At 39.6% G+C, this 11,182-nt stretch overlaps 1 gene segment (V, D, J or C); it reads left to right on the top strand.

Annotated features, from left to right (window-relative positions):
- The first annotated feature begins 9,084 nt into the window (after positions 1-9,084).
- Positions 9,085-9,511, top strand: LOC311268481 (immunoglobulin heavy variable 1-24-like). The segment is given in 2 exons: positions 9,085-9,109; positions 9,207-9,511.
- The last annotated feature ends 1,671 nt before the right edge of the window (positions 9,512-11,182 follow it).

Below are 11,182 nucleotides of genomic sequence, written 5' to 3' on the forward strand. Positions count from 1 at the left end.
AGCGGACAAGAGGTTTGTTTTGCCCTGAGCTGTTCAGCTGCCTCTGCTCGCCTCACCGACAAAGAGTCAAAGAAAGAAAGTCTGTCACTGAAAAGACACAAACCGGAGATGAGAAACAAAGTGGGCTCAAACCGAATAAACATCGGGTCATCATTTGAACGGTGGCGAAAGGTCCGTGAAGATATGGACCCGGTGCTGATACAGCGGCGTTTCTGTTGAGCAGGTAACCTTCGTCTCTATTGTGGATGTTGTGACACAGATAACTTTCATGCTGATGCTGCTGATGACTGTGAAAGCTGCCGTTAGTTTGTTTCTGTGTTATTAGACGTGCCTGTCGCTACAGTATTGTCAACAATTGTTTACTTGTTCGACGGAGACGTTAGCCTCTATGCTAGCATTGTAAGCTAACAACAAGTCTGAGTAGCACCGAACAGCAGCTGGGACACACACAGGATTGTTTTTCAGCCACAATGTGGAAGCGATCGTTGTGATGAAAGCTGGCGGCAGCATCTGTTAGTCTCTTGGCCCTCAGTAACTTTTAGAAGTGGCTAACTTAGCTGTTGTAACTTATTACGTAGCTGTAAGGAAACGTAGCTGTAGCATGCTAATGACGTTACGCTAGCTTGGCTGTGGAGCTTGGCTGTGGACATTGTAATGACTTACAAGATTTACGTGAGTTTCAACGTGCATTGTAATAACTTTATCTGTGAATCCGACATCGTTACTCCGCATTCAAAGCTGGGCTGTATTTGGTTTCTGCCGGTTTGTTGCTCTTGGTGCTTGTTGCGGGACGTATAAAGTTCGTTGAAGAGAAAAAAAATTTAAAAAAAGCTTGTTGCGGTAGGTATAAAGTTCGTTGATGAGAAAAAAAAAAAAAAGCTTGTAGCCGGAGGGGGTGTGTCGCGGGACTCCGAGGGGAGAGCGATACAAGCTCGGAGGGGAGGGGTTAAGGAGCACAGAGGGGAGGGGTGTGTGTGTGGGGGGATGCTTTTTTCAAACCTTTCTCAGATCGTAGACCAGAGCTTTAACTGATTATAACTGTCAGTCATGGGACTGAAAAATACACCTTTATTGTGGGCGATATGGGCAAAAAATAATATCTCGCTATTTTTTGGGATTTTGGCGACAACGATAATCAATCAATATCCTTTAAAATGTGACTGGAATTGTCTGAGTTAGGGCTTGTGTCCACCAAACGCGTTTTTAGCGCTGAGAGCGCTCAAAGCGCGTTGTTCTAAAGATGTTCTAAATCATCTGAAGTACCGGTAGCTTCAGGGACTGGAGGTGCCGCATTTTCTCTCTACCATCACCACGCGCTGCTAAACTGTTGCAAGGAGGATGCTAGTGAGAGGTCATGTGATCAGGTCATGTGATCACGTAGGTCCACTAGTCTTGTGACTGAAGCCCCGTCCACACGGACGAAAATTATCTTTTTTTTCCTCCGTCTTCCTTGGCATCGTTTCAAGAATATTTGCGTCCAGACCGATCCACTGAAAACGCTGTAGTTCATATTCCAGGCCTATAGGTGGCGCTTGAAATTCACCAAAAACGGAGAAGAAGAGACGGATTCGTAAAAAGCTTGCGCGCTGTAAACAAACAGACAGTAGATGGAGAAACCAAACACAAGAAGAAGAAGAAGAAAACGGCTAGTGCGAGGAAACCAGAATCGTTTGTGTGGACCGATAATGAGGTCGAACTGCTGCTGCGACTCACACTCGACCACAAGGCGAGTAGGTTGCAAGAAACACGAACACAAGCATGTAGTCCGCCATTGTTGTTGTTGTTGTTGTTATGAGACGTTGTGGGGTTCAGAGGTCAAAGGCAAGAGGTCGAGGGGTGGGGCGAATCCTGCCATGCTGTAGAGAGCGTTGCTGCACCGTGTATTAAGTGGATGTGAGGAGTTTCTGCATGCGTTTCAATATTTTTGGTGAAGTAATTTAAATACTCGATAATGGAAATTTGCACATCGTCAAAACAACAATGATGATATTATCGCAAACGATATATATCGCCCACCCATAGCTCCAACATACAGAAATTTTTTTGTTTTCATCTCTTTTCGGTAATTGTATATATTTTTGTGTTCTGCCTTGGAAACAACAGATGATGTAGATTATGTCCTGTTTTATAAAATTATTCGGATCAACTTCACTGTTTCAGTGTTTAATTTACATTTCAGTAGAAATAAAAGATAGATGGATGAATGTAATCATAGCTTACAAGTTACAAGAATTTATTGCACTGTGCCAGAAGTTACAGAAAATTACAGCGTGCAGTTAACAGATCCGTTAAAGCTATGATCTACGATTTGAAAGATTGATCATTATTATTAACATTATTTAGATGGTTGTTATGGCCCAATAGTACGACCTACACAATGTGAAGAGCAAAAGGAACCAAATAAATCCATTCTCTCTAGCGCCTGCAAAACTGCAAGAAATTGATCAATAGCAGCCATACGGTCCGCATCGCTGCCATTGGTCAATTTTTCCATCCATTGCCCTCGCTCACTATCCTGCTTCACGTCTCGTCCAGACCCACTTCCGCATTTGAAACTACAAGCGGGCAAGATGTTGAGCAGGTAATCTTTCGTCTTTATGTGGATGTTGTGTCACAGATAACTTTTATGCTGATGCTGGCTTATGACTGTGAAAGCTGCCTTTAGTTTGTTTCTGTGTTATTAGACTGCGTCGAAACAATTTCTGTCTCTGCAGTATTGTCAACACTTGTTTACTTGTTCGACGGAGACGTTAGCCTCTATGTTAGCATTGTAAGCTAAACTTGCTATCATGTTTACACCAAATCAGCCTATTAATTTGCTCGTGGCAGCTGAATGAAGCAGCAAGTGAAAAGTAAATGAAACCCTCCGCTTCATGTTGGGGTTTCATTCATCCTGTCCGGATTTATTTCTCCATAACAACCTCTCGCCCGGTCACTACTCAACTGTTTTGCTAACCCTCCTCCCGGTTTTGTCCATTTGTTTTCAATGAAGCCTTTGCTAAATCAATATGATGGATTATCATATACGCGTTACGATGTGTGTATTTGTGTGTCTTATCTGTCATAGACAAGAGATTACGGTTTACGGGGCACGTTCGTGTCGCAGTCGGTGCTACTCAGACAACAGCTGGGACACAGCTGGTCTGAGGCTCATGCAGGTTTAGTATTCAGCCACAATGTGGAAGCGATCGTAATGATTAAAGCTAACGGCAGCATCTGTTAGTCTCTTGGCCCTCAATAACTTTTAGAGGTGGCTAACTTAGCTGTTGATAAATAGTAACTTATTACCTAGCTGTAACGTAACGTAGCTGTAACATGCTAATGACTTTGCCCTAGCCTGGCTGTGGACATTGTAATGACTTACAAGATTTACCTTAGTTTTAGCGTGCATTGGAATAACTTTACCTGTGAATCCGACATTGTTACTCCGCATTCAAAACTGGCTCTGTATTTGGTTTCTGCTGGCCGGCTTGTTGCTCTTGTTGCTCTTGTTGCGGGAGGGGGTGTGTCGCGGGAGGCTCCGAGGGGAGAGTGATACGAGCTTGGAGGGGAGAGATCAGGAGCACAGAGGGAAGGGGTGTGTGTGTGGGGGGGATGCTTTTAGTTGACAGACAAAGATAACAAAACATTATTCTACAAAGAGAATGCAAAAAACAAATAGCAAAGTGCTCTGTGCAGGAGTGACTCCTGTAGAGTGAACATTCATTCTTTAGTTTCAGCAAACATCAGGAAATAAATCCCTCAATCTATGTGGTGAAGCACATTTGAAATAGTAAAAGTTTCTACATTTTATATTTAGGAAGGAAGAGAGGGTCTTTGTTGATGTTTGAGAGACAGTAAATCATTGTCATTTACATGAAGTCTGTTTCATGTGGATTTATTCATGGCCTTGCCAGACCATATTAAATGAAGTTAAAACACCATGTATAGTAAAATATGACTGAACAACACTAAGGAAAATGTCCTGCCTGTCCACTGAAAAAAAGACACACTCCCACAGGAGGAGTCAATGCAAAACTCAGATGTCTTCCTCCTCTACTTATCTGACTGCAGAGAGGATGACAGAGAACAGTGGACACACAGTTTAACATGATGGACTATAGGACAGGACTGCTGCTTTTAACTGTCTGAGGAGCCTCAGACCACGAATGATTCGAACACCTGCTCACTGATAGAGCGAAAGACACATTTAGCGTTGAAAAAAATAAAAGGAGTATAACATAGTTCATTAAAATTTTCAGTTACAATGATACTGAATATATAGTGCAGACAAGTGTGTTTCAAAAGTCATCTAAATGAAAAATTGAATTAGAAAAATTATTAAAAATTAAAAAATATAATTTTTTCCCCTAATGTTTTAGAAAGGTATGCCTCATGAACACTTCAAAAGAAGTGTCAGAAAATCAACATAACACAAGGAACGACATTTGTTGTCATTTTGTTGTTTTCCCCCTCTAAAAATTATATTAAAAATATTTACTTCAGTGGCACTGTGCAATTGATTAAATGTTGTGAAAATCTTCAGCACAAAGTGCTTTATGTGTAACTGTGCACTGTATGAAAAGTGCTATATAAATAAAGTTTGATTTGATTTGGTTTGATTTGATTTGATGCACACTGTGCTTCATAATGAAGGTAAACCAATTTTAATCATGTGCTTTTTAACCTGTTGTACAAATAGTACTCAAACATGAAAAGGGTCTCTTGGAGGAATGCCTCATGTACAATAAACGTTCAGTTCTCCAGTTTCACCAAACACTAACTGAGATCCAAGTCAAATCCAGTTCTACAATGTGAGGAGGAGTCAATGCAAAACTCAGATGTCTTCCTCCTCTACTTATCTGACTGCAGAGAGGATGACAGAGAACAGAGGATACACAGTTTAACATGATGGACTATAGGACAGGACTGCTGCTTTTAACTGTCTGCTGGGCAGGTGAAGATCTATATAGCTCTTAATTTTAGATACATTTTATTTGTGCTGCCAAGCCAATGACATGCATATATTTTTTTTGTCTTGACAGGTGTTGATGGTCAGACTCTGACAGAATCTGAACCAGTGGTTAAAAGGCCTGGAGAATCTCACAGATTGACCTGTACAGCCTCTGGATTCACATTCAGCAGCTATCATATGAACTGGGTCAGACAGGCTCCTGGAAAAGGACTGGAGTGGATTGCCTGGGTTGAAAATGATAATAACAGGAAATACTACTCTGAGTCAGTCAAAGGCCGGTTTACCATCTCCAGAGACAACAGCAGACAGCAGGTGTATCTGCAGATGAACAGTCTGAAGACTGAAGATTCTGCTGTTTATTATTGTGCTCGAGAGCCACAGTGACTGGAGTTGGTTGAATAGCTGTACAAAAACCTACAATACTCATCTTTACTGTCCTGGAAGAGCCCAAGCATGAAGGATTTTATATCATACACAATTAAATTGTATTTTTATATCTGTTCCTGAGAAATATTGTTAGTAAACATTAAATAAAACAAAACAAAATATTGTTTTTTTGATAAAAGGCCCAAGACAGCACAACAATGTGGTCACTGGAATAGCACTACTACAAAATTTTAACATTTCAACAAATTAAGAGGCAATAATGTCTCTAAATTTTGTGGAGTCTAAATGAGTCATAATATGAAGGAGAAAAATAATGTTACAGTTTCTTGTATAAAATCACTAGAGGGCAGTCAGTGACAAGTTTCTCTCTCCTCTGTTACTTAAAGGAGACTCTGTGTTCTCATTGATATTAACTGACTGACTCTCAACACTCAGATGTAGTTTTTGCATTTTGTCTCACAGGTTTCAGTTCCTGAGCAGCTGTTTTCCTCTCGAGGCTCCAAGTTTCTCTGTATGTCTTCAAACATCTGCTGACACTGAAATTATTAAAAATCATTCATGCCAACCAGCAGCATCAGACAGAAGTTTCCATACTGTTTACATGATGCTGTCTGTTGTCACTTTGCTGCAAATACAGGAAGTACACTAAGTGATCAAATGCTGCAACTACAACAAGCTGTTCTTACATTTGAAGTTAATCTTAAATGTGATGTAGGAGGTGCTGACAGTAAATAAATGATCTCAGGAAAACAGCTCACATCATATTTAAAGTGTTTTAATGATTTGAAAACATGCTGAACACACTGTAAACATGTCTTATAGAAAGTAACATCATTGGTGGTTTCTCCTTTTGTTTCCATGACACATCATCATTAATATTGTAATGTTGATTTTAAAGAATATGTTTCCATTATCTATGGTTCATGTAATATTCACAGTAAGAATAGTTGTGATAATCATTTACAGCTGTTTCATTTCTGTAAGTTGAGTGTGTAATGAAATGGATATATCATATGTGAAGCAGAGGTGATTTCCAGGCATGTTTTCACTCTGCAGATATAATAACAGTCAACAGACTCTTCTATTGGCTCCAGTCAGACCAACATTGATGCTTCATATGTTTGATTCTATGCAAACTCAGTGAGCTTCCTTGTTACTCAGCTATAAAAACTTGACATCAGGCTGTCAGTGGAGTTCACAGCGCGTCAGTTTCAACATCAACCATGTTTTCTGTAGCTCTGCTGCTGCTGTTGGCAGCTGGATGTGAGTCTCTCTGGATTTGTCAAAGTGAACAGTTCTTCTTTAGGAGTTTAACTTGATCATTTGTTACAAACATTTTCTTTTTTTAACAGGTGTGAAGTGTGAACAGTTGACACAGCCAGCCTCTGTGACTGTGCAGCCAGGTCAACGTCTGACCATCACCTGTCAGGTCTCTTATTCTGTTAGCAGCTACACAGCTTGGATCAGACAGCCTGCAGGGAAAGGACTGGAGTGGATTGGGATGGCAGTTGGATCCACAACATACTACAAAGATTCACTAAAGAACAAGTTCAGTATCAGCTTAGACTCTTCCAGCAACACAGTGACTCTAACTGGACAGAATGTGCAGCCTGAAGACACAGCAGTGTATTACTGTGCCAGAGAGACACAATAACACAAACCATCAGTAGACCTGAACAAAAACCCCTCAGTGCCTGAACACTTGTAACATGAAGCCACCAGAGGAGGAGCCCTCAGACCATAAATGATTTCAACACCTGCTCACTGATAAAGAGAGAGACTACTTCCTGTATGTACCACCACAGATGGGAACAAGTACTTTTTTCAGTATCACATTAATCCTAATACTGCTTGAGATTTACAATGTAAAATTTACAAAGTCAAATGTTATCTTTATATATTTAATTCAGTTACAATGCACTAAATCACAGATAAAACATTATTTTTAATGTGTAACAGAGCCTTCACTTCCAAACTGATCCCTTATAAACCTGTAGATAGAGGTCAGAGTGGAAAATATGATTTCCTAGAGTTAATTTATAGTTTGTATTCATTAAAGAAAAAGTTCTGCTTGAAAAAATATAATCAAATACTTTTTATTTTATATAAACTCATGAAAAAATATAGAATTTCTAAATGATTTTACATCCCTCAGAGTAATAGTCAGCGGTTGGATCCCCGGACCACAACTGCATGTCGACCTATCCTTGGGCAAAACACTGAACCCCAAATTGCTCCTGATGGCTTTTCCATCGGTGTGTGTGAGTGTGTGTGAATGACTTTAGGCTGTATCTCTCCTGATGAGCAGGTCTGCACCTTGCATGGCAGCCTCTGCAGTCAGCGTTTGAATGTGTTTATGAATGAGTGAATGTGACATGTTGTAAAGCACTTTGAGTAGTTGATTTTCTAGACAAGTGCTTTATATTCATATTCACAACCACAGACCATTAAGTACATTAATTTAGTTGAAAAGAGAAAGAAGCTGAAAAACATTTGATCAGACAGCTTCATTAGAACATAATTAGAAAGTGATCTGTCCACAAAAATATAATTATATATTCTAAACATTGGTTCATGGTATGATGTGGTGAGATGACAATAACACATTTTTCATATATGCTAGAAAATGCTGGTGATCAGAATAAAACTGTAGATCATTTACATTATTGTTCTCATGTGCTGCACATTATAGTTAAAGTAAATAATAAGAAACAGAGCCTTGATATATGACTAATAATTCTAAACATTTGAACACATCTTGATAATGTCAATGTTTCGGATGTCAGAAAAATGTTGAACATTTCCTTGTGTTTGGAATCATTGTGGTGTTGATACTGATAGACAATTTAAACGTAACACTTGTCAAACAAATATCAAAACAGCGGACTAGGAGAGTTGACTCTTGGACATTAATCCCACAGTTTCATTAAATATCACCAGTCCAGCTGTTTCCTCCCTGTGAGGAGGAGTCAATGCAAAACTCAGATGTCTTCCTCCTCTACTTATCTGACTGCAGAGAGGATGACAGAGAACAGTGGACACACAGTTTAACATGATGGACTACAGGACAGGACTGCTGCTTTTAACTGTCTGCTGGGCAGGTGAAAATCTTCAAAGAATTTGATCAGACATATTTTCATTTGTGCTGTGAATGTAACTCATGTGTGTTGATGGTCAGACTCTGACAGAATCTGAACCAGTGGTTAAAAGGCCTGGAGAATCTCACAGATTGACCTGTTCAGCCTCTGGATTCACATTCAGCAGCCACCACATGAACTGGGTCAGACAGGCTCCTGGAAAAGGACTGGAGTGGGTTGCCTGGATTCAAAATAATAATGACGGGAAATACTACTCTGAGTCAGTCAAAGGCCGTTTTACCATCTCCAGAGACAACAGCAGACAGCAGCTGTATCTGCAGATGAACAGTCTGAAGACTGAAGATTCTGCTGTTTATTATTGTGCTCGACAGCCACAGTGACTGGAGTTGGTTGAGCAGCTGTACAAAAACCTGCAGTACTCATCTTTACTGGACTGGAAGAGCCCAAGAATGAAATATTTTATATCATACACAATTAAATTAGATTTTTAAAGCTAGTCCTGAGAAATATTGACAGTAAACATTAAATGAAACAAAATACAATAAAGGTTATTTGTTGATAAAAGGCCCAAAGACAGCACATCAATGTGGTCACTGGAATAAAACGACTACAAAATTAAACATTTCTCCAAATTAAGAGGCAATAATGTCTCTATATTTTGTGATTTCAGGTGAGTGAAGTCGGTGTCAGTGTGTCAGCAGAGGAGGAGAAAAATAGTTCTGGATGTCTGCTGGCTCCTCGTCATCTAAACTCTGTGTCTCTTTCAGCTGCTCAGGGTCAGTCCCTCACCTCCTCAGAGCCAGTGGTCAGCAGAGCTGGACAACCAGTCACTCTGTCCTGCAAAGTGGAAGGACTTGCTCTGGCTTGGCTGCACTGGATTCGTCAGAAACCAGGGAGAGGACTGGAATGGATCGGACGCATTGATGATGGAACTGGCACAATATTTGCCCAAAGTGTCCAAGGCCAGTTTACCATCACCAAAGACACTTCCAGAAATGTTGTGTCCTTCGAGGTGAAGAGTCTAAAACAAGAAGACTCTGCAGTTTATTATTGTGCACGAGAGTCACAGTGACCAGTGTTGGGGAAGCTACTTTGCAAGCATAGCTTGTAAAACTACATGTAGTTCAGCCTGGCAGTAGTTTGAACAAACTACATTTCTACCCCTGGAGAAATGTAGTTTGTAAAACTACTGCTAAAAAAAGTAGCTTTAGCAACAACTTATACTCATTATACTCATTTAACTCAGCATTAAATAAATCAACATATGGTGTATATGAAACAAAATATAATAGCCTACAAAAAATTCACATGCCAGCAGAAATATGCCTCTCAACTCAAGTATTATTTTTTAAAGAACAAAAACTGACATTTTTGGTCAACATCACAGGAACTTCAGAGACACTAACACTTAGGCACTAGAACTAGATGCCTGGGCAGAATCGCTTGTTGACACGACACATGAGCAGTCTCTCAAAGTTTTTATCAGACAGCTGGTTCCGTTTGGCACTAAAAACATCTTTACCAACACTAAAAAGCCACTCACATGCTGCACTGGCTGGGACACCAGTGTTGAACTTCACAAACACTTTGGACATTTTGGGCAGAGATTTGAAAGCACTTTGTGGGGACTCATCTGGTGACTTCACAAAGGCTTCCACCTCATCCACTTTGTCATCTATCTATCTTTGGTTGGGCTGATGCGTTCGGGGGCGCATCGGGGGTAGCAAGAGGGTTGTCCATGACGTGCTTGTGCCATATGAGCACTGCCTTCCTCGCCACAAAGACCCACCCACTCTGTGAAGCATTTGAGTGCTGCCAGGACAAGCCAGTCAGAGGCAGCGTTGGCTTAGCATGTCCTGACATGTTTCATGCCTTTTTTCTAAGAAAAATAAAAAAATATTTCATGTTATTGGCCAAAATTGTAGTTTGTAAATTGAGTAGTTAAACTACAAAAAATGACCCAAAAAGTAGTTGAAATACTTGACGCAGCACAAAATATGAATGTAGTTAAACTACCAGCAAGTTACATCAAATTGTAGTTAAGCTATGTAGTTCAACTACATGTAGTTTAAGTCTCCCCAACACTGACAGTGACACAGCCGACTACAGAGCTGTACAAAAACTGAACAACACTGATCTCTGTATGAGAAGCACTGAAGCATGTCAGAACTTTGAAAACAAATAATGTCCCTTTGAATGAGGCCAATTAACAATGAAACACATTTTATCTGGTCTGTCCGCTCTACCCAAGTAATGAAATAAAGAAAACATTTTTTCATTTTCTGATTGAAAGATGAATTATTATTTCATTAACTTTAATAAAACCTGTATGTTAATGTGTCAGATGTCTGAAGCCACAGTGACACAGGAAGCAGCAACGCTGTACAAAAACTCAACAAGTTGAAACTTCACTTATTTCTGTTTGTATCAACAGAAAATCAACACAATCAGAGAAACATAATCTCAATAAAACTACTTGATTCAGAAATAATCAATTATAGCTCTGCTGTTCTAACATAAGTACTCAAATATTCTGTATATGTGAATGTGTTTTCATCTGACTTATCAGAAGGTTCATGAAGAATAAAAAAATATTTTCAAAATCATTCTTTCTTCTTTCACGTTTGAAAATAAATGTTGATATAACAACTATAAGTGTTTGAAACAGGACAGTTGATCCTCCTTTTATATATATATTTAGGAAATCAAATTGTATGTGCTTTTAAGTCTTTGATACATATAA

This window comes from Pagrus pagrus (assembly GCF_965226575.1).
Source record: "Pagrus pagrus genome assembly, chromosome: 13".
Lineage (NCBI taxonomy): Eukaryota > Metazoa > Chordata > Actinopteri > Spariformes > Sparidae > Pagrus > Pagrus pagrus.